Source organism: Vulpes lagopus, chromosome 4, assembly GCF_018345385.1.
Source record: "Vulpes lagopus strain Blue_001 chromosome 4, ASM1834538v1, whole genome shotgun sequence".
NCBI lineage: Eukaryota > Metazoa > Chordata > Mammalia > Carnivora > Canidae > Vulpes > Vulpes lagopus.
Genome location: NC_054827.1, coordinates 5,992,187 through 6,018,450, shown reverse-complemented (window position 1 = coordinate 6,018,450; position 26,264 = coordinate 5,992,187). Strand labels below are relative to the sequence as shown.

The 26,264-nt window shown below is 39.9% G+C and overlaps 1 protein-coding gene across 1 annotated transcript in view; it reads right to left on the bottom strand.

Moving 5' to 3' along the window:
* Positions 1 to 23,733, bottom strand: part of WDR17 (WD repeat domain 17) — a 105,684-nt gene extending 81,951 nt beyond the window's left edge. The window contains exon 1 of the mRNA XM_041752736.1: positions 23,558 to 23,733. The gene's annotated coding sequence lies outside the window, so the exon portion shown is untranslated. The remainder of the gene's footprint in view (positions 1 to 23,557) is intronic.
* Positions 23,734 to 26,264: the final 2,531 nt, after the last annotated feature.

Here is a 26,264-nt window from a genome sequence, read left to right as displayed (position 1 = left end):
CCCTGGGTCTAGAAGTGGAAGTACAAAAGTTCTCTGGTTGTGATTTTACGTGAACCTATCGTGCCATATCCTGAAATGCTTATTTCTGCTTTCTTCTTCCCAACTTGATAATGTTTTTATTTACTCATGCCTGTTTAAAATCCTAAACAGAATAAAATGACATGTTTTGCTTATCCTAATGGTGGGGCTCCATGATGTGTGTCTTGGTTCTACACTTAGATTTTTCCATCCAGTGTTATCTGGTATCTCAGACCAAGGTACTGGCTTAATCCTCTGAAATTCTGGTTGCAGGCGATCTTTTCTGCACTATATTTTCATCCCCTGCTAGTTACGTCCTCTTACCCACTGTCCTATCCAAAGTCCTTATACTCTCTTAGTCAGCCGTTCTTTGCTCTCTGATGAGACAGCAATAATAGTGATTTTACGCTTCCTAACAAACTAAGTAAACATGTGAAATAAGCACAGGCCATTGCTTATTTAACCAAACAGGGTAGGATCAAGTATAAAATAAATGGCATCACTCCCAATTATTCTCTTTGATCTGTCTCTATCTGTCCTGTCTAGAGTCATGGTGGGACAGGTCAGCAGAGAGGACAGGGCTGGGAAAGAGACTCATGGGCCTCATGCTGAAGGTGTTGCACAAGATGACGGAGATTTGGGCTCACCTGTCTGCTGACTCTTACTATGAACAGAGCCTCCTCTTGAGGCATCAGCTGGTCGAGGGCAGATGACAAAAGCACTACATCATATAACTCGGGGGAGCTGTCTACCCAACTGGATTAAAACTCTATGTAAAAATGCCAGGAGGAAGTCTGAGTTAGAGAGCAGATACAGAACTTACCCAGTGTGCTCGGAATCCTCAGAATGATTCTACTTACAAGACCTTGGCTCCCAGCAATAGCAGACAAGCGTGTACACACATACACACACACACACACACACACATACATACACTTGCATACATACCGTGTGTGTGTACACACATCTCCAATTCTACTATCAAGGACAATTTGAAATGCTGGATAAAGATATGTAAAATCTCAAACTAAAAAAAGTCCCAAGGGAAGTAAAAAGGGTGTAGCCAGGCACTTTTCCTTTGGTGGTAGTGGCGGTGGGCAGGGAATACTACTTTTTTCCCCCAATAAGATTTGCCTATAAAAGTAGTAGCTAAAGAATAAATAAATAAATAAATAAATAAATAAATAAATAAATAAATAAAAAAGAAAGAAAGAAAGAAAGAAATAAAAGTAGTAGCTAAAATACTGCAAAGTTACAATGGGCCTGAGTAATCTCATAGGGCCTGAGGGGGTAAAAAAAGTTGGAGTTCAGATGCTGCCAAAGAAAAACCTGATCTAATAATGGTGTCCTTTCAGTGAGAACTACCTGGATCCACACCTTAAGGCTTAGAATGAAATAGAATTAGATGATCCCTTACAAAGACAGGCTCAGCTTCAGATAAACTCAATGAATGGATTAAGTTGATGTCGCCCCCGTGTTCCTGCCACACTTCGTTAAAGTAGAAGCATATATTCTCTCTGGAGGAAGATAAGTTAAATTGTCAGGTTGGAAAGCACTCAAGAAAACTCCAGAGTAACAGGCCCTTCTCTGAAGAGAGAGGACGACGTAGGAGTAGTTCCACCTTTGACAAAAGCCTGAGAGAAAGAGGTGACTGTCACAAAGGCAGGTAAGAAAAAAGTCAGATAAAATGGTAATTAATTCCCAAAGGCCCAAGAACTAACTACAGGATCAGTTTAGAATAACTAGATGCAAGCTGAGTTTGCACTGTTGTAAGATCTTCTCCAAAGGCTTCAACTGGGTGCTTAGCTAGAAAGACTGGGGGCAAATGAGGCACAGTCCCCCTTAGTGGCTCAGACATGCAGGAAACAACTGGCTACAGACAGGAAGGAAACCCTGTATTCATCCATGAAACAAATCCTTCAACTACTAGGAAAGAGAAAACACACACCCTCATTGCCAGGGACAATGGGGGAAGAGAAAAGCAAACCTTATCTGCCTCCAGGAAGGGATACAAAACCCTCCTTCCTGACCCCAGGGACTTTTGGAAGAAGTGCAGAAGCAAAAGCTGCTGGCCCCTGGCAGGTGGGCAGGAGGGCATCTCAGGCTCCCATCCTGTTCCAAATCAAAGCACAGATCTGCTACTATTTGAGAAGGTGCAAAAAAAATTGTCTGCTACTCAACACCCACCCTAAATCCAAAGTGCACATTGGCTGCCACAGAGAAGGGCTGGAGGGGAAAGACACAAATCTCCCCTAAGAACCTGATTCCCCCACCTGGGAGATAAAAACTGTAATACAGTCATACCTGGGATATCACACAATAATTACAATGAGCTCTGCACAATCCAGTGGATAAACCCCTACGATGCACTAATGATTCAAAGTCAAACCTGAAGGGATACATATTGCATGAATCCATTTATAAAAAGCTTAAACACAAGCAAAGCTAATCTACACTATTAGAAGTTAAGAGAAATTTTCTTCAGGCAGAAGGAAGCTGTGACAGGAAGGGGCCACGAGGGGGATTTCTAGAAATCTTCAATGTTTCTTTTATGCTAATTATGCTAATGAGCACATTTTGCTGGTACAAAACACCAAACTGCACATTTCTGCTGTCAGGTATAATCTAAATTTTAAAAATTATACACTAAGAATCCACAGCAGTGCTTCCCAATACTAACAAAGCAAAAGAGGGAAAAACTCAAAATGAACTTGTCCACATACAGAGGTCATACGATTGAATCGTATTTCCTAATTTCATTTGTACACTTTACTTTCTTTCTTAGAATTTTCAGCCTCACTAACCACCCCCAGCCATCGTATTCGGGACACATTACCTTAAGTGTCTGTCTCTCTGAAATACAGCACTGCTACTTCTTTAATCCACAAAGGATTTTTAGAAGCAATGTCAAGGACAAGCAGATGAGGCAGATGGACACCAAGAATGATCTCACAATAAGAAATGAGGAAAAACTGGTCTACCATAATAAGCAGAGGGAGACTGAGATGGACTACAATAGGCTATATGTTCGGGGGGCCAAAGGAATACCAACAGGGAATATGATGATCGCCATGATCACCCAAGTGGATGCCATTAACGCCACGTCCACGACAGACCCTCTAGGACTCCTCAAGTCCTGCTTTCCCACAAGGAATGTGCACCTGAGCAGATGTCCACAAGCACATTCCTCCATGCCTGAAGAGATCTGCAGGGGCAGTTCCAATCCGAGCATTTCGTGCCCTGAACAGACCTTCAAAGTATTCAACAGCCACATCCAAAGAATCATTTGAAAGCTCAATTTCAAGACCATTGCAAAGCTCCTCCTTGAACAAGAAATCAGTACTGCTTACAACACTCCAAGGTTTAGTTGATTCTAATCATTAATAACAAAGCAATAAAGTACATAGTATACTTCTCTTTAGCTTAAGCCACTTGGTATTTTTAATGTGTAGTCACAAATACAAATACAAGAAGTGAAGTGTTTTTACCAGAGAATAGAATATATGCAAAGTAAAACTGAAATGCATACTCTAAAACTGAAAGCCAGTATCTGAAATTTAGATCTCCAAGGATGAATCCATTGGTAGACTGGATGCAACAAAGGTCAGGATTAGTGCAGTGGAGTAGCAACAACCAGCATACAGAGAAAAGAAAGAGTGAAACAAAAAGCACATAAGAAAGAGATAGGATATGCTGAGAAGTTAGACATAGATGGAGTGGCGATCTTCAAGGGGGAGGAAAAATAATAGAACCAACCTTTAAAGATAAAAAGAGTGAGAAATTTCCAAAATTTATTTAAACAAATCAAGTTCCTAGAGCTCACCAAATCCCAAGCAGGGTAAATTAGAGTAAAACCGTATCTAGGCATAACACAGTAAGATGCTGAGAACCATGGCCAAAGGAAACTAAATCTTTGAAATGGTCACAATATTGTCAAAGATACACTGAAATAACAGAAGTCAAAAGGTAATGGATTACACTTTTTTAAGATTTTATTTATTCATGAGAGACACAGAGAAAGAGGGGCAGAGACACAGGCAGAGGGAGAAGCCAACTCCCTGCAGGGAGCCTGATGTGGGACTCGATCCCAGGACCCCGGGATCACGTCCTTGGCCGAAGGCAGGCATTCAACTGCTGAGCCACTGCGGTGTCTCTGGAATCACATTTTTAAAGTTAGGAGAAAAAAAGTTAACTACGTACCTAGAATGCTATCACACTCAGTGAAAATATAGCTGAAGACAAACTTATGATATATTCATAGATGCAAAAACTAGGGAATTTGGCCTGAACCAGAAAAACATTAAAGGGAGTTCATTTGGCAGGAAGAAAAGGTTCCCAGAAAGATAAAAATGCTAGAGACAACAAAGATCATCATTAAGAGGAAATATATGTGGTTAAACAGAAGGAGATACTAACTACCCAGGCCAATAACTACAGTGTCTTCTGAAGTTTAAAATATTTGTAGCACTAAAAAATAAAATAATAAAATAAAATAAGTAAAATAAAAAATAAAAAAATATTTGTAGCACTAATATATGAAAAAAATAACAAAAGGTGAGAGCCGATTAAATGGAGTTAGGATCAATGAGGAGGTAAAAGTAATCATTTCTATCAAATGGTAATGAGTCAAACCTACAGGATCTTTGGTGTAACTACAAAAAAATAGTAAATGAACACATTATGAGTGAATCAAAGGAAAATGTAATTAGTAAAAAATTTGTGAACAAGAAAACAAAAGTTTGGTTGTACATGCAAATCAAATCTTAACAGTTATTTATACATTCAATTAAAACAGATTAAAATTACAAGTAAAAGTAAAATTGGCACACTATTAAATTAAAACACTCTTTTATGAGTCATACATTATTGTAAGGGTATAGAATGGTCGAAAGTCAAAAACAGAAAAGTATATGCTAAAAAATCATTAACCGAGAGTAAGCTGTTATAGTTATAAAAGTAAAAAAATAAATTTTAAGGCAAGAAATATTACTAGAGAGAGGGATGCTACTTAAGAATAAAAGGAGAGATCTGACTACATGATATGACAGTCATAAAACTGTCTGCACCCGAATGACACGACTTTCAAACATTTAAAGCAAGAGTGACAGAATCACAGGAGAAATATACAGATCCATAATCATAATGGGAAACTTTAAGTAATAAATCTCAATATCTGACAGAAAAGAGAAAATCACATAAAAGTGCAAAGGATCTGAACATACTCAATAAAACTGACCCAATTGACAAATATAGACAGGATACTGTACCTAAGAATGATAAAACTCACATTCTTTTCAAGTGAACATGGAATAATGACAAAAATAAACCATGTACTAGCCATAAGGAAAACCTCACCAATTTCCAAAATATTGGAATTCTTTGAGTATATTTTCTAGTTACAATGGAATGAAGTCTGAAATTAATAAGAGAAAGATACCTAGAAAGTCTGCAACTGGTGATTAAACAATGTATTTCTAAATAATCTTTGATTCAACAACGTAAAAATAGAAGTTAGAAAATATTTAACATTAGATGGCAAAGCCACATCAAATAGAAATTTGTGGGTTAGAGCTAAAGTGATGCTTGGAGGTGGAGGACTATAACCTGGATTACGTATTTCTAACAGAAAATGAGAAAGGAGGAATCTCAAAGATTTCATTGGACAAAGATTTAACTTTCTATCTCAAAAAGCTAGAAAAAAAAAGCTCAAAAAAATCTAAAAACAATTCAGGAAAAAGAAATAATTCTGAAAAGAGGAGAAAGCATATTTATATTTCCAAACATACAGTAGAGAAAAATCAAATAAAGCAAATGCTGGTTTCTTTAGGTCAACTTTTTGAAGACTTATCAAGAAAAAAAAACAGAACGTACAAATATCAATAACAGGAATAATAAAAAAAAGACATCATGATAAGAACTACTGACAACCTAAAAAGAATAAGAATATTATGAACACACTTGCAGTAATAGATAACTTGAATGACTGGATAAATTCCTCAAAAAAACACACGTTACCAAAGTTGATGAAAAAAAAATGAGAAAGTCTAAGAAGCGTAACTAGGAGTCTACAGTTAACTTTCCCACAATCTCCCAGGCCCAGATGGTTTCACTGGTAAACTTTTGCAAATATTTAAAGATCTTTCATACAAACTCTTTGAGAGTATAGTGAAAGGAATCACACTTATCAATTCTTTATGTCCTGCCAAAACCTAACAAGACATTAAAAGAGAGGAAATACAGAGCAATCTCTCTCATACTTCAAATATAAAAATCCTAAATGAAAGATTAGAGATATAACATATTAATAGACATTAAGATTTAATACTGTAAAGACATAAATTGCCTCAAAATTAATCTACAGATTCAATATTGTCACAATCAAAACCCCAGCATGTTTTAATTCTAAAACTCATATGGAAAAAATAAAAAATAAATAAAACTCACATGGATATGTAAATGGCCAAGAAAAGTCAAGGAAGCCCTAAAAAAGACTAATAAAGCTGAAGGTTTAGACTATTAACTATCAATACTTCTTAGCAATAATGGTGTGGTGTCAGGCTACAAAAACTCACTAATGGAACACAATACATCTAGAATAAACCTCTTCATATGCTGTTAACTGATATATGATGAAGGTGATAATGTTGCATACTGAAGACAGAACAGACCTTTCAATAATCGTTGTAGGTCAACTGAAAATCCTTATGGAAAAATACAGAAAAATCTTCACCCCAATCTTATAGAAAAAAGCACCAATATCAGACAGATTGGAGATCTAAATATGTAAGGTAAAACAATAAAGCTCTCAAAGAAAGCTAATGAGAATATATTGTCTTTGGAGTAGAAAAAGGTTTACTAATTAAACAAGACACACCAAAAAATACCAACCACAAAGGAAAAAAATTGACATATCTGGTTATATTAAAATTACAAACCTATGTTCATCAAGACATGATTTAAAGAGTGAAAAGTAAGCCACAGAGTGCGAGAAAATATTAATACACATACTCAACAAAAAACTAATCTACTATCACTACAAAAAAAAAAAAAAAAGACTGCTAAGGCAATAGAAAAATGGACCTAAGACTGGGACAAAAGAACTCCATCATCGCAAAAAGAGGACAATGAGTATATGACAAGTTGTCCGTGATTACTGCAAACTAAACCCACAAAGAGATACTGCTACATTTCCCACAGAAGGGCTAAAATGCACAATAGCACAGGTTGGCAAGAACACAGAGTAATTGAGACTCATATGCTGCTCATGGGAATGTAAATTGAAACAAACAATTTGGCTGACTCATTGGCAGGATCCTCTAAAGCTGAACAAATATACACCATATGACCCAGCATTTTGCTCCTAAGTTAGCCAACAGCAAGGGGTATTTTGGACGTCCATGCTCACCAAAGTTCAGGGCACCTCTATCACAGCACCAAAGTGGAAACTGCTCACGTCTCTATTAATAGCAGAAAGGATAAATAATTGTGGTATATTCGTGCAATGGAATGGTTTACAGTAATGAGAGGGAATGGAAACAACTCCGAGCAACTTACAAAGATGAATCTCACGAACACAATGTTGACTGAAATAAGCTAGATGCAAAGGTAATATATTATCATATTATTCCATTTGCATAAGGCACAAAAAGAGACCATATTTATCTATCCTGCAAGAGGTCAGGACAGTGGTTATCCTTGGTGGAGGTTGTGAATGCTGATAACATTCTGTTTATCCTTAAAAAAAAAAAAAATCTAGAATCTTAAAAAAAATTCAGAGAATTGCATCTCGATGACAGGTTTCTTTGGATCATGGTTGTCACAGCCAGTAAGTTTTTTATCATGAATTCTCACATCCTGAAAGTTTGACCAAAGTTCCTAACTGGAATCTCTAAATTCATCTAGTCTAAAAATTAAAAATGACTTGCACTAAGGTAATTTAAGAAGCCTAAAATGTCCAGCACATGTTATGGTATATCATAAATCAAATATTTTAGATTTTAAATCATATAATGGAATCCCAAGTTAGCTGCTATTTAATAATTTGATTTTCGGGCAGTCCCGGTGGCTCAGAGGTTTAGCGCCTGCCTTCAGCCCAGGGCGTGATCCTGGAGACCGGGGATCGAGTCCCACATCGGGCTCCCTGCATAGAGCCTGCTTCTCCCTCTGTCTGTGTGTCTCTCTCTCTAATAAATAAAATCTTTAAAAAATAATAATAATTTATTTTCTAAGAATATCTACTTTGAACAATTTCTTATACATCCTGTATTTCTAAGATACATAAATGTAGTCTCTCAAAATTCAAAGACAAACATTTTACTTTTTCACAAAAGCAATTCTTTTTATGAAAGTGGACACAGCAAAAAGTATAATAAACTGTTTATAATATCTGTATTATTAGATAGGAATACATTTTTTGGTATAAATGTCCTCTTTGCCTTCGTTTTTTTCCATAACACCTAGAATAAAGTTTTTTTAAAAAAACAAAATTCATGAGAGACACAGAGAGAGGCAGAGACACAGGCAGAGGGAGAAGCAGTCTCCATGCAGGGAGCCCGAGGAGGGACTCGATCCCATGACCCCGGGATCACGCCCTGAGCTGAAGGCAGATGCTCCACCACTGAGCCCCCCAGGCATTCCTCATACGATCTAGAATACATAATGAAATTCTAATGTCCTATGGAAAACATTTCATAAAATGCAGATGAATCAGCATTAGAGAATTTTAGAACTAGAATGAGTGTATTACCAAACTATTTGCCCACATTTTTGCCAGTAAAAAGCACTCGGGTGTATTGTCTACACCAAGAGCAGCGGCGTGCCACTTTCAGTGCATGGTTCCCCTGTCACTCGTCCCCAGGGGAGGAGGGCTGAGGCCCCCGTGGACATCCTGGACCATCAGGCAGGGCTGCACTCAGGGAATTGGCACAACAGTGAACTGGAAGGAGCCAGACCTCTGAAAACCTCTTGGACTTCACACTTCCAGCCTTTTTCTCTTTTTCACGGGAGAGAGAAGTGGACTTGCACTTTGTTTAAGCCGCTATTATTTTGCATTTCTTTATTGCATTCAACCAAGTCTCAGGTGGGCTCTTAGATCACGACATTTCCAAAGTTGTATTTTAGAAAGCAGAAGCAGTCGATAATGTCCATTAGTTAGAACCTTCTTTTTCCTTTTTTTTTAAAGATTTATTTATTTATTTATTTATTTATCTATTTATTTATTTATTTATTTATGATAGAGAAAGGGAGAGAGGCAGAGACACAGGAGGAGGAAGAAGCAGGCTCCATGCCGGGAGCCCGACGTGGAACTCGATCCCGGGACTCCAGGATCACGCCCTGGGCTGAAGGCAGGCGCTAAACCGCTGAGCCACCCAGGGATCCCCAGTTAGAACCTTCTCAATCCTCTGCCTTTACATATAATCAGCTGCCCTGCTCTCATCAGCACAAGCACACGCTGCTACGAGGCTCAGTCCTTACTGTCGCCGTAACACAAGAAGCAGGATCAGTGTGACTCGTCCTTGTCACCGCATGTGCTGTCCGTGCAGCCGCCTCCTACTCGGTGAAGAGCATCTTTATCCGTGTGTCTCTGCCGTGTCAGATGGTCCCACTCGTTGCAAGTATCTGTGAGTGCGCATCCCAGCCGGGCACCACGGCTGACTGTGAAGGACGCAAGATGAACAGGACACAAAAGGGGACAGAAGGCCTATGTCACGCGGCTCCCCGGGCTTGGGGGCGCCTGGCCCAGCCGGCTGCTGTCATCTGAGCTGTGACATTCCCGTCCACCTGCAGCACCGGGGATCTGTGGATGGGGGGATCACAGTCCCTACGGTCCCCTGGGGGCGAACGATGCTGGACTAAGCCAGGGGCCTACCACCACCCTCCTGGGACGGTCCCCGCACTCAGCGCGGGCATGGCACTGACAGTCAGCCATGGGACGTGCGTAGAACCGGGGAGGGCCTGTCCCCTCCTGCTTCTGACCTGGACCCAATGTGACAGTTGCCGAAGCGTGAGCCTCCCTCCATGGGACCAGGGCCGGGAGAGCGGCCACAATGGTGCACGTCTAACATCACGGTGCCCTCTCTCCAGCCGCTGCTTCTGTGGTTTTTTTGTTTGTTTGTTTGTTTTAATTTTATTTATTTATTCATGAGAAACAGAGAGAGAGGGAGAGAGGCAGAGACACAGGCAGAGGGAGAAGCAGGCTCCATGCTAGGAGCCTGATACGGGATTCGATCCCGGGTCTCCAGGATCACGACCTGAGCCGGAGGCAGATGCTTAACCACTGAGCCCCCCAGGCGTCCCTCTTCTGTAGTTTTGAAGTGTCTCTTGAAGTCACTGGTTTTCTGCTACTTACATTCCGCCTCATTGCTGACAGACACAAATGCATTTAGGAGACGACTGCAGTAGCTGCTTGGCAGAGAAGGAGCAAGGCCTTAGAGGAGCAGAATGACGGAGGTGCCCAAATCTGCTTTAAGGGCTCAGGAAGGCGGCCCAGAACGAGCGAGCGAGCGAGCTGTGAACGTGCAGGCAAAAGTTATTTTTCTATGCCTCAAGTATAAGGTACATGAGAAGAGAGTGACTTGTCTGCCAGACAAGAAGGCAAAAGAGAGCTCGGTGGAAGGTGGTGTAGACCATGCTAGGGATTGTGGATGTTAGTTTCTACGGGACAGGGAGTCTGCAGCCGTTTCAGCGTGGTAACGACGGGAACAGATGCGGTGACTTACAAATACCCTGCCACTCCTGGGAGGACTCGCGGCGACAGCGCAGCAAAACATGAAGAAGTGGGTGACAAATGAACTACTGACCTGGGGGGGTGAGCGCCAGGAGGGCTCGGGGAAGACCGCTTCCCAGCCGCCTGCAGACTCCCCTGCAGCATCCCCGGGGAGGGAGGCCAGGCAGGCCCAGGGGAGGGCCGCGGAGATCCGCTGACCACCGTGCAGCGGGAGCAGGACGTCCGGGCGGCTGTGCCGCAGAGCCACGGGGAATCATGGATCAGGAACCAGAAACTGGAAACCAGCCACAGACAGGCATAGGGAGCATCTGCATGGCTGATAATTCAGCACTGGGTGCTAGCTATTTTATTTTATTTTATTTTATTTTATTTTATTTTATTTTATTATTTTATTTTATTTTATTTTATATTTTATTTTATTATTTTATTTTATTTTATATTTTATTTTATTATTTTATTTTATTTTATTTTATTATTTTATTTATTTTGTTTTATTTTATTTTATTATTATTATTATTATTTTGGTGCTAGCTTTCCTGCACTGACACATCTCTTAATTAGTTTGCATTTCCTTACGTATTACAAAGGCCACAATGATGAAAATGTGGGCAAAGCTAGAGAGGTAAGCAGCCAAATATAAGCTTCATTAAAACTTGTTATACTTTCAGGGGTGCTGGCTGACTCGGTTGGTTAAGGGGTCAAGTGTCCACCTTCGGCTCAAGTCATGATCCCAAGGTCCTGGGACTGGCCTCACATGGGGGCCTCCCTGCTCAGAGGGGACTCTGCTTCTCCCTCTGCCCCCCCCCCCCACCTGTTCTCTCTCATTGTCTCTCTCAAATAAATAAATAAAACCTTAAAAAAAAAAAAAAACCCTTGTTATACATTCAGATTCCACCTGAGGAGTTTCCAACCCCACATCTCAAGGCTTGAAGTCCTTTCTCATTCACAGGCTCAGTGTGCCGCAGGCTCCAGTGTCACAGAGGCCTGAGAGGTGTTCCAGCATTTCCAGTGGCTCCTCTCAGAGTCTCTCACAACTTCCCACTTAAACACAGCAGCGAACATTGTTGTTCACCTCCTCATCATCTTCCTTTCTTTCAGAAGTCGGTCTACATTTTTGTTGTTGACACCCCCCCACCCCGACTTGGGTGCAGGTTTAACTGGAAGACCAGTCGGAACTAGAGCCTGTGATTCAGATTTACGCCAATTCCACCCCTGGCTGCACTGATGGTTCAATGATGGGAAAAGAGCTTAAATGTGTCTAAGCATGAAACTTTGGACTTTTACAAGAAGTACCGGAAAAAGAGGCTCTACCTTCTGTCAATTTAAGCCATGGTCAATCTGAAATCAGAGCTAATGTAACCATCTTGCTGTCAGGAGAAGATATGAAGAATTGCTGGGTGCTATTACCTAGAGTTTGAGAAAAGCCAGCACAGTAGAGAGGCGCTGAGTCACAAGGATAATAATTGAGTACTGAAGTTAGCTATGACGCATGCATTCTAACTAACGTTAGACTTTTTGGTTATACGAATAGTAAAATACGTGATATTTTCTGTCGCTGGAAACAAAAGAATCCTAACTGGCTCTTATAAGATCACAGAAAACGCACACACACCTAAAAACCTTCATAGCAGCACTCAAAACAAGATCATCATTCCTATGAGGAATTCCCACCAAATACAAAGGTTCTTTAATTATTATTATATAATAATTATTATTATTCTTTAATTATCATAGGTAACTGTGTCCTAGTGGACCATCCACGATACTGCTAGAAACTTAAAAAGCCTTTCTTTCAAGAAGTATGTATAAATTTACATTATCACTGCCTCACTAGCTGACCCCCATTTAGAAAAATAAGATCCATGTCAATCAGAAAAACTGCACTAGGTCATGGGAGCCGCAGTGCTGCCTTTCTCATTTCCATCATGCCCCTCTTCCCTGCCCTCTCCACTCAATCCATGACCTCTCTAGCCATTTGTACTCAGCAACTACCAAAAAACTCCAGCGACTAGAAAAGAAATAGGACACAAATGGGAGATCAGAAAGTAACACCGTACTCTAGGAAATAGAACTCTCAAATGGAAGGAAAAAGCAAAAACGTATTTGTATTTTTTTTTTTTACATATTTTCTCCATCCATTTAATCAGAGTAGAAAGGAGAAAATTTCATCCTGGGACAAAAGAACCACAGTAGGTAATGAAAAGCATGCTAGATGACGGCAATTAGGTCAGGATCTTGACATAAGTTTCTATCTATGTTGAGATTTTATATCGATCAAATAGTGATATAATTGATCCATGGTCCAAGAAGATAGAGTCTGGGCTCCCAGCCATCTGCATATTGTCTGCTGGTTATCCTGTATGGGCATCCTCTCATTCAAGAGTAAGAATGAGGACACTACCAGCGAAGATAAAAAGGCTGTGGGATGAGATAGTCAAAACAATGATCTTGAAGAAAATAAAAGGCAAGAGCAGAAGAAGGATCCACATCAAAGAGCAATAAAAGGCAGAATTCAAACTGCAAAAAACAAAACAAAAAATCGTATTAGTGATTTCAGAGAACAAGTTTTTAAAAGCTCAAAAAAAAACACTGTGGGAAAACAGAAAAGTTTTTATTTTTTTTTTAATTAGAAAATTAAATATACCAGTGTACGGGGGATGAAAACCAAACTACGTATTTTTTAAAGGTTTTATTTATTTATTCATGAGAGACACAAAGAGAGGCAGAGACACAGGCAGAGGGGAAAAGCAGGCTCCCTGCAAGGAGCTGATGCAAGATTCGATCCCAGGACCCCAGGATCACACCCTGAGCCAAAGGTAGATGCTCAATCTCTGAGCCACCCAGATGCCCCCCAAACTACATATTATAAACATGGTTAGAGAAGACTAACGCATAAGTAATAGAAATAAAAGCATCAACCCAAGAGTAGCCAAAACAACATGACTTGAATTGAAAAAGATCCTGAATAGAGAGACCCTGATTAGGGCCCTGAAAGCCATGTTCTTGTTTCAAGTAAAATGTTATTTTTCAAAAGGATCCATTCTTAGATATATTAAGGCAAACTCAGGAGATAATTTAGTTTTTTTACAATCCTATGAGCATCTAAGTAGAATTTTTTTAAATGTTATGTACAAATGCAGAGAATTCAGACTGACATCATAGCTCACCACTTCACTGAACTCCACATATCAGTGGTACAATAACCAGGTTAAATTTAACTAGTATGACCTCACTATTCTATAACTGGCCAAAATACAATTCATGTGTGAAGGGAAAATAAACAAACAGAAAGAGATTGTCATAAACACAAGGATTTAGAAAGCAATTTACCCACATAATATTCCTTTTAAAATTATGTGGCTAAAAATTACAGGCTTTTGAAAAAATGAACTAAGACAACCTAAATGTAGAAGTTCGTGTAATTTGAAACTATATTAAGCAAAGAAATCTGAATACCTAAGTTACATGGCTATAAAATCCATGTATTAAAAGTAATTGTTGAAAGAGAAGACCAATAACATAAAAGTAAGTTATAAAAATCTGTTTTCCTAAGTACTAAAATTTAGGAAATGAAGAAAACAAAAGTATACTAAAATCTAAAATTTCTTATTTCACAAAGGAAATCAACAAACACAATTTGTTTCTTGATATTTAGGGAGAAATTGACTCAAAGTACTTTTATAATTTAAAAATCATCATCATGAAAAAAATCATGAAACAAATATAAAATTTTAAACTTTTATGTTAAAATAGACCATAAACAAGATCAAAAGAAAAAAATCAGACAAAAATATATAAACATATACATAACATCTTACTATGCAAAAAGTGATAATGAATCAATGATTTTAAAAAGGTCTCTACAGTTAAAAGGTATAATTGTGCACCTATATCTAAAAATCCATATGTAATTTATATTTATGTATAAATATATACACACAGATACATACATACACTTTAAGGACTAAAAGAGGGACACCTGGGTGGCTCAGCGGTTGGGCATCTGCCTTCAGCCCAGGGCGTGATTCTGGAGTCCCAGGATCGAGTCCCACATCAGGCTCCCTGTATGGAGCCTGCTTCTCCCTCTGCCTGTGTCTCTGCCTCTCTCTGTCTCTAATAAATCAATAAATAAAATCCTTAAAAAATAAAAACTAAAAGAATATATACCATAAGGTAAACAGTTGGCTATTTAATAGTTGGAAATTTATTATTCTTTTGATTTATTTAAATTTTCTAAAACTTTAATCATTTCTCAATTTCATTCATTCAACAAATAGTTATTAAGCACCAACTATCTGCTGGTCAGGTGCTCATGACAAAACACTCTACAAAACATAAAAATCCTGCCCTTCCACAGGTTTTATTCTTATGGGAAGGAATGAGAAAATGAGCTAAAAGCAAGCAGGTAAGTGAGGTATATTAGAAGAGAATTGGTGGTAGGAGAAGATAATGTAGGAAAAGAGAATAAGGAGTTCTGAAGCTAGAGCTGGCATGGCAGTTTTTTTAAAAGATGGCATGGGTGACACTGAGGTGATGCTAAGCAAAGACCTGAAGGAGATGAGAAGGGCTAAATACACGAGCATCTGGCGTCTGGTGTGAAAGCATGTTGAACAAAGGTAGATACTGAAGGCTCCTGGCTGGCTTGAAAATAGTAAGAAAAGTCAATAAAAGGATATCAAGATGTATTCAAACATCAGAGACATATCAGGGTGTGGAGATTCAAGGTAGTTTTGTTTAACTCACCTTTCATAGGCTTAGGAATTTTGCAAATTTTCTTAATGGAACTATACTGATTATATTAAGAGAAAAAAGAAAAAAAGAAAAAACAAAACCCTAAAAACTTTTTGCTGAAAATCAGTGTTTAAAATTTGAACATAAAAAAAATTGAACATATATATGCTCAAAGCTATGCAAAAAAATTGTTGTAATTATATAATCAATATATATAATCAATATGTGCTCATTAGAAAATATTTGGAAACTGCCAAAAAATGGTTTGTTTGTTTGTTTGTTTGTTTGTTTTAAATCAGCCATTGGCTCACTAACTTGAGCTCCTCTCCTCTGTCTAGTATCCATAATTCTAAATGACCACTATTCTCACTGATAGGCGGAGCCATGGATTATCAAGGATGAATGAAATTTTAAAAGATCTTTAAATCAATGCATCCCAAAGTGTGGGTCTCCAGTTTCTTGCATCAGAATTAGCTGAGAAACTTGCAGGTTTCACCCTTTGGGGATCACACCCCAAAGCTAGTGGGTCAGAATCTTATGGTAGAGCCTGGAAATCTGCTTTTCTTTCTTTCTTTCTTTTTTTTTTTTTTTTGAAGTTGTTATTTAAATTCTAGTTAGTTAACACGTAGTGTAACCTTGGTTTCAGGAGAAGTCAGTGATCCATCACTTACCTACAACACCCAGTGCTCGTCACAAGTGCCCTCCGTAATGCCCATCACTCATTTAGCTCATCCCTCATCCACCTCTCTCCAGGAACCGTTTGTTTTCTATAGTTAGGCATCTCCTATGTTTTGCCTCCTTCTGTTTTTTTTCTCCCCTTCCCTGATGTTCATTTGTTTTGTGGAGACTTGCCTTTTAACATTACTCCCAGGTGACTCATATGTAAAGGTGGAGAAGGACTTACTTAGTTTACCAACAGTAAAGATAATTTAGCCAAAAAACTGACTCGGGAATCTTGTACTGACCAACATTCGACGTTTAAATTTCTACCATTCCTAAATTTACCTTTCATGAGCTTGGCCAGGCAGTTTATCTAAGCAAGCCCAACATATGTCCAATCATGTTCTTAAAAGCTTACATGGTAAAATAGGTCACAACAAACACACGTATTAACCTACGTTAAAATCCTGGATTAGGCAGCAAATAGGAAAGACTAAGGTCATTATGGTAGATCTAGTTTGGACTTACAAAATGACCATTTACACCAGTACAAAATCCAGTTTGATCAGTAAAACACACGAGTTATAAGTAAGACCAATACACTGATTTAAAGATGCGGCAAAGTGAATGGAGTTATTTCATCATCCACCTACACACTTACTCCGTCATCCATCTGTACATTTAGTTTTACACTTTCCTACATTTTAGCCACCAAAATGAAAACTACATGGATTTGAATGATGGAATTAGATTTCTCTAGGTGTTTGGAGGATTACACAATCTCTTGAGCTGCAATGTGTCAATAATTTTTTATTTGATCAAAGAAGTAATCTCCTTTTCTTGAACAATAGGATCATTTATATATCTTCAGTATGACCATTCTGAGCTGGCCAAAGAAAAGTAGAGGAGGGGGTGAAATCATATATTCTCACCCATAAACCAGTAAGTTAAAGGTAAATATTCCACTGACGGAGACATTTTAATATAAATAAGTATTTGTCATAAAAAGATATGGGATTATTTCTGTGTTAGGATATGGCTAAAATACGTAGCCTTATTTTTATAAATAGGATCATTCCTCCTGAATGAAGACTCAAGAAGCCAGGCCATGAATGATTTTGTAAACCTGAGGACCTCCACCCCCTTCTAATTAGTCTATTTTGCGGCCTGGATTTTTTATGATTCTTAAGGTACGGTGCGTCTGTAAAAATCAGGATTCCCATTTGGCAGAAGCTATTACTGGAGCTGGCATTTTTTTATTCCCGGCAAGGGGTATTAAAAATTATTTTGGTAAGTCAATTTAGAAAAACGAGCAAAGGCAATCCAAAAGTTTTAAAGCTTGAAAGCTTTAAAATGAAAAGAAGTAGCCTACATAAAGTCCCTAAATCCAAAAATGTCTTCAATGTATGCGTCCCTACACTAAGGGCCTGAGATTAATCCTAAAGTTTGGGAAGGGAATGGGTTGCATGTCTAAGCCAGCACTGGTGCAGATCAGATAGGAGGTTTACCTACTTGATAGCCCATCTGTCAAAAATTATGCCCTTAGCCAACATAAAATCCCCTTAAAGATGAATTAATGTAATTAATAATGAAGATGACACATTAGGTCCAAAAAGCTACTATCAGATGTTTATGAAATGTACCCACTATTATATTTTCAGAAATTAATTAGTTTATTCAGCAGTTCATTGTACTCCCAGGTAAAGTTTCAAAGGTGGAATTACACATGGCCATTACCAGCTCCTGAGGGGACAGGGTCCAACGGCATAATGCACCTTTTATCAGTACTTCCCAAACTCTATCTTGTTTAAGAATCACTTGAGGCAGGCACCTGGGTGGCTCAGACGGTTAAGTGTCTGCCTTGGCTCAGGTCATGATCCCAGGGTCCTGCGATCAAGTCCCACATCAGGCTCCCTGCTCAGAGGGGAGTCTGCTTCTCCCTATGCCCCTCCCCCTACTTTCACATTCTCCCTCTCTGTCAAAAAAACAAAATCTTTAAAAAAAAATAAAGATTAAAAAAAATCATTTGAGGGATTCCCTGGGTGGCGCAGCGGTTTGGTGCCTGCCTTTGGCCCAGGGCGCGATCCTGGAGACCCGGGATCAAATCCCACGTCGGGCTCCCGGTGTATGGAGCCTGCTTCTCCTTCTGCCTGTGTCTCTGCCTCTCTCTCTCTCTCTGTGTGACTATCATAAATAAATAAAAATTAAAAAAATTATTTAAAAAAATCATTTGAGGCTTATTAAAACAGACACTGTCCACTTCCTTAGAGATTCTGATAGGCTAGGGGTGTAGCCTGAGAATTTGCATTTCTAACAGGCTCATAGGAGAGCTGATGCTGCTGGTCTAAGGTACACTTTGAGTAACACTGCTCTTCATGATATCTGGTACCAAAGTGGCACAAAGTCAAGAAAATAAACATCCAACTTCCAAAATTGATACCTAATGATAACCATTATCCAGGCTTCAGATGCAGCTTCCCAAAGTTTTTTTATTCCCAGTATTCTTAACATTGAACTGCAGACGTGATGGCTACATACACTTAAGTAGGCACCACTGAGATGAATGAGAATAAAGAATTTCTAAGATAACTGGATCCCCAAGAAAATCACATAAGACTGAAGCACAATTTAACTCATATTGATGAGTAAAAATTCTAAAAATTGCACAAATTTTGAGAAAGTACTTTTTAACCAAGATTTTAAGTCAACTTTCTATATGATGAAACCAAACACATGTACAATATCGTTCACTTTGTATAACAATTATTTTAATATAGAATACAGAAGTGATCTAATTCCTAACTACTCAAAGTGTTGAATTAGCCATTTAAAAAAATGTAATGGGGCAGCCCTGATGGCCCAGCGGTTTGGCGCCGCCTTCTGCCCAGGGCCTGATCCTGGAGACCCAGGATTGAGTCCCACGTCCGGCTCCCTGCATGGGGCCTGCTTCTCCCTCTGCCTGTGTCTCTGCCTCTCTCTCTTTCTGTGTCTGTCATGAATAAATAAATAAAATCTTAAAAAAAATTTTTTTAAATAAAATAAAATAATGTAATGAAGGAGAAAATGATAGGGTGCCTGGGTGGTGCAGTGGATTGAGTGGCCAACTCTTGGATTTGACTCAGGTCGTGACCTCCGCACTGTGGGATCCAGCCTCACAGAGGGCTCCTTGCTCAACAAGGAGTCTGCTTAAGAGTCTCTCTCCCTTTCCCTCTCCCTCTCCCACTGCTCATGGGCTCTTTCTCCCTTTCTCTCTATCTCTAAAATCAATCAATCCAGGGAGTCAGGGAGTCAGGGAGGGAGGAAAGAAAGGAAAGGAAGGAAAGGAACAAAGGAAGAAAGAAGAGATAAGAAAGGGAGAAAGAAAAAAATAAATAATGCTGGTGAATATTTTGTACTTCTTTAGGGAGCAGGACAATGCTGAGTATCAGAGCCCCAAGTTCTCTATCAGCTTTCCCAAAGACTCAGCTTGAGCAACATATCATTATGTGTCTAGTGACCTCATCTACAAAATAATGCAGTTAGATTAACTGGTCTCTGTGGATCCTTCTGGCTGACATTCTGAAATGATTCTTTCAGACTTGTTATCATGTTTACCTTAAAAATAAAATGGGGCAGCCCAGGTGGCTCAGTGGTTTAGTGCCGCCTTCAGCCCAGGGCGTGATCCTGGAGTCCCAGGATCGAGTCCCACATCAGGCTCCCTGCATGGAGCCTGCTTCTCCCTCTGCCTGTGTCTCTGCCTCTCTATCTCTCTGTGTGTCTCTCATGAATAAATAAATAAAATCTTAAAAAAATATATAAAATAAATAAAATGTTAACTCTTCATGAAAACTCATTCATAAGGTTTTATCTTAAAGGACCACATTTAATTAAATACGACCTGTTTCATATTAACCAACTGTTTAATTTTCAAGACTCCACGTGGAGCTATTTTATACTGGAAACTCAAGATTTCCTACAGCACATCAAACGAAGTGCTCTGTGTCATGAGAATTATCTTCTACATTCCAATTTGAAATTAAGTTTTTTGTGTGTGAGATAAGAAATTGAACTCATTACATATAATCGTAAATGAGGCTGCCTGGGATACTGATACATGCTCACAACCTAATGTGTCAACAAACTGGAAGAAATGATGAACCAAAGAATAAGGAACTGAACTCCTCTATTGTGAGTTCTCAAGGGCTGAGCATTCGAATCTATAATCCAGGTATTGAATGTTCTAACATCCTCATCAAAGCATGAAAAATTATTTCTTAACTCTTTTCATATTTTCCTGAACATGACAATTATCAGTTGTCCCTATTATAGCAAATAACAGTGATAAATTATGTGCCATAAGATCTTACTGTGGAAGATTTATATTACTAATATATATATATATATATATATATATATATATATATAATTTAAATGCAGAATTCCAGAGTTTTAAGGGGTAATGAGGCTAGAAAAATCACACTTAGGGCATACATGTAAAGTAATTAAAAAACAAGCCTTTTATCATTACTGTTTTTAAATTCTCTCATTCAAGTAGCTGATAATGCAACACCTGCATGACAAGTGCCACCTATGGCTTCAACTGCCTGCTGCCTTTTCTACAAAGTCTAGCCTATTTCAAATGTTTGAATTTCTCTTCAGGTATATATCTATTTTTTCCTAGTCATGGAAATCAGGTAAAAACAAACTGAACCCTTTCTCCTACTGACAGCTCATGTTTTTGCCATTACAACTTTTAAAATCTTTCTAATTAATCATGAGGAGATATTTTCTTTTAATATACAAAGGCATAGGTTGAAACTGGTCATTTCATAATATTTCCCTGCCAATATCTGTAACCAAAGTTACATATTCTTCTTGAGCATTTTAAGTAGCCTCAGATTAAAAAAAAAAAAAAGATTTTCCTTTAGGTTTTTACTATAGAGTAAATTCTTTGGGGAATTTCTAAAATTCTCTTCAGGCATCCGTATCTTATTTCTTGCTCACAAATCTCCAGGAATAGCCTCATCAACAGTGAGAGAATAATCTGCATGTGATTATCATAGAACACAACAAGTCTTGGATGTTGAAAAGTGCCAACAAATTCTTAGTTTAATACATTTCTGATACAAAAGAAAAGAAGGCATCAGAGTTAAAAAGAAATCCCTCCTAAATTCCTAATATGATTCTTAGGGATTAAAATACTCTGAATAAAACAGTCTGTTCCAGAAAACACACTAAAAGCTGTATAACTTCACTCTAAATATTTCAATCTGCTAAGTGGAATAGCTATACAAAATATAAAAGAAGATAATTTGTCAACAGCAGAAAGTACTAATAACGCTTGTATATACATCATTACCATGAATGGCTGAGTAAACTGGTTATTTGGTAAACTGATAAACTGTTATCTTTCTGGCATATGTCAGATTTCAAATAAATTCTGGAATATAGGAAGAAAATTTGAATCCTTCAAAATTGCTTGAATTTCATTTTAATCTTCATTACAGAGTTCAGGCAATAAAATTAGGTAATCCAGACAATTTAAACAAATTTTATTGATCGTGATAACCTAATCATTTATGTTGGACTTCTAGTATCTCTCAGGCTAAAACAAAAATACAACTGTTCCTAATCGTCTCTGAATGATTTAAAAACTGCCACTGGCTCCTCTATGCCCAAGCTGAAGGCTACAGGTAGAGGCTCCAGAAAACAACAAAAACATTCCAGCTCTCAAGTCCCTCTACTGGGAGCAGAAAATTTAAGAGCTTTATTTTTCTTAAGCTAAATCAATTTGTGTCTTTCTGATATATGGAATTATTATGTAATGAAGAAGTAACTAAAATTTTTAGTACACCAATATTTAGTAATAACGAATGCAGAATTTTTAAACGTTTGAGTTAAATATATTTGATTTTTCCCCCAGAGATACAGTTATTTACATATTTCTATAAATATCAGCACAGAAGAAAATCAGATCAATATAACTAATATTCAATGAGCCATTTTAATATAAAGTTTATGGAGCTCACTTAAGAGACATGATTCTTTATATTGCATATAAAAAGTAAATATAGTGCCTACTATATTTTCAGCTGTTCAGAAAATTAAGAAGGAGGATCTCCCTTTTTTGAAATAGATCACTGGTTTATTTCAAGTGAGAAGACTTCCCAAGAACTCTTCATGCAAGGATTGGAAACCAGCATTTGGAACATTAATCTCTAAACAATCCACTAACGTATGTCTTGCAAAATTTTGAGTTAACGGACAATTTTTCACAAATTGCTATTTTAACTTTCCACCATAGATGAATAAAGACCAGCAGATCACCTGACTCAGATTTTTTCTTCACAAAGGTGAGACATAAGTTATGCCCATTTTCCTGCACGTTTAAACCAGTGAGACAGCATCTCAAAAAGACATAAAAAAGTGCTTTTTCCAGTGGTTGTAGTCTCATAAGCCCAGCCTCAGCTCCCCTCAAGCAGGGCATCCATAATATCCAAAACCTGCTGTGTTGTATGATAATCACATGGAGATTATTCTCTCTGTTGATGAGGCTATTCCTGGAGACACCTCTGTGAGCAAGAGACACGGATACCTGAAGAGAAATTCAGAAATTTCCCCAAAGAATTTACTCCGTAGAGGAAACCTAAAGGAAAACCTTTTCCTTACCTGAGGCTACTTAAAATATTCAACAAGGACTTGTAACTTTGGCTATAAAAATTGGTAGGGAAAAACGAGTTTCTCTGGGGGGTATTTCTGAAATACTCAGTGAGAAGAACCAAAAATGCAATCTCTTCCTTCAAATACATTAACCACTCCAATTAATCAATCAGCAGAGGTCACAAAAACCAAGGGAGTTTTGGTACCCGGAGTTACCACATTTCATTCCATTATAGGAATATAAATTCCTATATTAAATATAGGAAAATTAAAAAGGTCAGCTTAGATGTTGCTCTTTTGAATATTTGCATGCAAAACTGCAGGTGGTGGGGGGGGTTGTGGGTGGTTAAATCAGGGAAGATTGTATCTTTAGGATTCACCGCAAGCCCCAGACATTGCCTCCCGTCTGGGGCGCACTGCATCGCACTGCAAGCCTCCCGGTCCGAGCTGACGCGGGGCTGGGCCACCGACACCCCAGAGCAGAGCCGGCGCGCACAGCATCCAGGCGACCGGCTTATGCATATTTAATGACCTCAAAGACCCGAAGTACGCGTCTCTGCAAAACGAGGATCACGGTCAGCTGGCGCTGCAGGGGCAGCTCAGACTCGCTCCTTGTGCCTGCTGACGAGCAGGTGCGCGACCCTACAACTCCGGGGACTCCCGCGCCCCGCAGGTCGCGCGCAAAGCCCGGGGGCGGGGGCGGGGGGATGACACGCCGGTTCCACGACCGCTCCCACGCCTGTACCTGCCACGCTGCCCCCCTGCGCCCCGCGGGCCCCTTACCTGGAGGAGGCCGAGCGCTGCAGCCGACGGTGCGACCCGGGCGCGGCGGAGGCGGCGGGAGGAGCTCGGCCCGCGCTCTGCACGCTCCCCGGCGGCGAGCCGCGAGCTCCAGGGGCCGGGCGGGGCGGGGCCTGCAGGGGGCGGGGCCTGCAAGGGGCGGGGCCTGCAGGGGGCGGGGCCGCCCGACCGCGGGTTCCGAGGGGCGGGGAGGATGCTTCCCCGGCTGGACCCCAGCGCCCGGCTCCCGAGGCCCCGCCCCCTGACCACGTGACAGACACGCTGGTCCCTGATTGGAGCGCCCGGCGGGGAGGCGGAGGCTGTAACCCCGGGCGACGGGGAGTGCGGGAGGTTGGTTGCCCGGCAACGGGAGTCTGCGCGGAGGACGCGCTTCCCGGGCCGCGCCCGCGCGGGGCTGCTGCGGAGTTTCCAGCCGGGCTGCGCGTGGAGGGAAGCCGCGGGCCCCCGGCGAGCTCCGAACCGCGGCTGCTCCGCCGAGTGCGTCTGCACTTTCTAGGAAAATGAGTCAAACCCACGCTCCGGAGCTGGCGCCGTCTCCCCGAGCGGCCCGGCGAGGGCGTGGAGCCTCCTGCCGCGGGAGGGAGGGCGGGGTGCTGTTTGTCCTGCACCTCACTGTCGTCTGCGTGGGCGCAGGGAGCTGGGCGGGAGGCCCCTTTGGATGCAATTACTTGTCTTTATTAGTGGGGTTATAGCTAGTTAGTACACCTGCCTTCAGTGTGTGCAAAACCAACGTTGTATGTGCAAATGTGTGCAACATTAACATTTTCCTCGTGGAAATCCGGTTCAGTGGAAATGCTGGGTCCTGTCATTCGTTAAGTTCCTCGTATCTCTAAAACATCTTCACTACCTACAGCCCTTGTCAAACACACTAGAGAAAACAAGCCTTCATATATTGGGAACGAAGTGTGTTTAAGAACATTTATCCAGATTTAAGTATATGTCAGACTCTGGATAGTTAATAAATTAATAAATTAATTCCCCCAACCAGGGAAATTCTCTGGACATAATCCCTACCCACCTGTGCCATAGATTTTTCTCCTCTTTTCTTCCAACGTATTTTCTGCAGACCTTACCCGAGCACAGCACTTAGCATTCTATTTTTCAAATCAAAATTTAGTTAAAAATTGCCGCTCCACATAGACAATACACTAGCTTAAAAACTGGAATCGGTTCTTCCAACTCTGGCCTACGTTCTAACAAAGTACTTAATGAATAGAGGACCTTTAATAACTGATAAATGGGTGGATGGATGGATAAATAAATTAGCACATGATCCGCCAGAGAAAATAGAGAGGACAACAGCTAAGTATAATTCAATGTGGTTCTGAGAGCTGGTTCTATAAACGTCCTAAGGGAGGATTCAGGTGAGGGGGAGAGACATGTTCTCCCAGGGTATTCAGAAAAATTTGCATAAGACTGATGTTTGAGGGGTACCTGGGGGGCTCAGTGGGTTAAGTGTCTGCCTTCAGCTCAGGTCCTGATCTCAGGGTCCTGGAATCAAGTCCTACTTCAGGTTCCTGGCTTAGCGGAGAGTCTGCTTCTCCCTCTTCATCTCCCTCTGCTCCTTGCTTGTGCTCTGTCTCTCAAGTAAATAAATAAAATCTTTTTAAAAAGAGTAATATTTAAACAGAAACAATAAATAGATTTCACCTGATGGAGAAGGGGAGCAGACATTTGGAGCACAGATATGTGGCCAAAAAGCACAAAAAGGGGGAAATGCATGATTGATTTAAGAGACTTTGACTCATTTGCTTTGTCTGGAGGAGGTGAGATTAGTTCTCTAAAGATATGAGGGGGACACCTGGGTGGCTCAGCAGTTGAGTGTCTGCCGTCGGCTCAGGATATGATCCCGGGGTCCTGGGATCGAGTCCCACATCAGGGTCCAAGGCTGCTTCTCCCTCTGCCTATGTCTCTACCTCTCTCTGTGTGTCTCTCATGAATAAATAAAAATAATTTAAAAACTAAAAAATAAATATATGACGGAAGAAGGAAATTAGAATACTATTAAACTGGAAAAATAAGAAAACCAGATGGAGGAGGATATTGGACTTCCTATTTACATTAGATTTTAACTTCTAAAGCCATGGCATGAGAAAGGATACGCTGGAGATGTCAAAGGTAAAAAGGGTACAGAGAAATGAAAAGCATGATGAATTAGGACAGAAATGCAGTAGTTTATGGAAAAGATGCTAATGGCCTGAATTAAAACAATTAAAATAAGAATGATGAAAAGGGACAATTATCAGAAACATTTCTGGGAGAATAGACTATTATTTTCATTTATAACTGATATTTGCTAGGTACAGTGCTAAATAGTCAATAAAACGCAAGAAGAGAAAGGCTTGTCAAAGATGAAATGTCTAGCTTGGCTCGTTAGTTGGATAGAAAAGTCTTTTATGTCTCATTTATTCAAAATTGCTCCAACCCTCCAATCAAGAATCATGAAAAGCAGATGAAACATTAGAAATTATCTGGTTATGCATTCACAATTTAAAGATCAAGATGCGGGGATCCCTGGGTGGCGCAGCGGTTTGGCACCTGCCTTTGGCCCAGGGCGCGATCCTGGAGACCTGGGATCGAATCCCACATCGGGCTCCCGGTGCATGGAGCCTGCTTCTTCCTCTGCCTGTGTCTCTGCCTCTCTCTCTCTCTCTCTGTGACTATCATAAATAAATAAAAATTAAAAAAA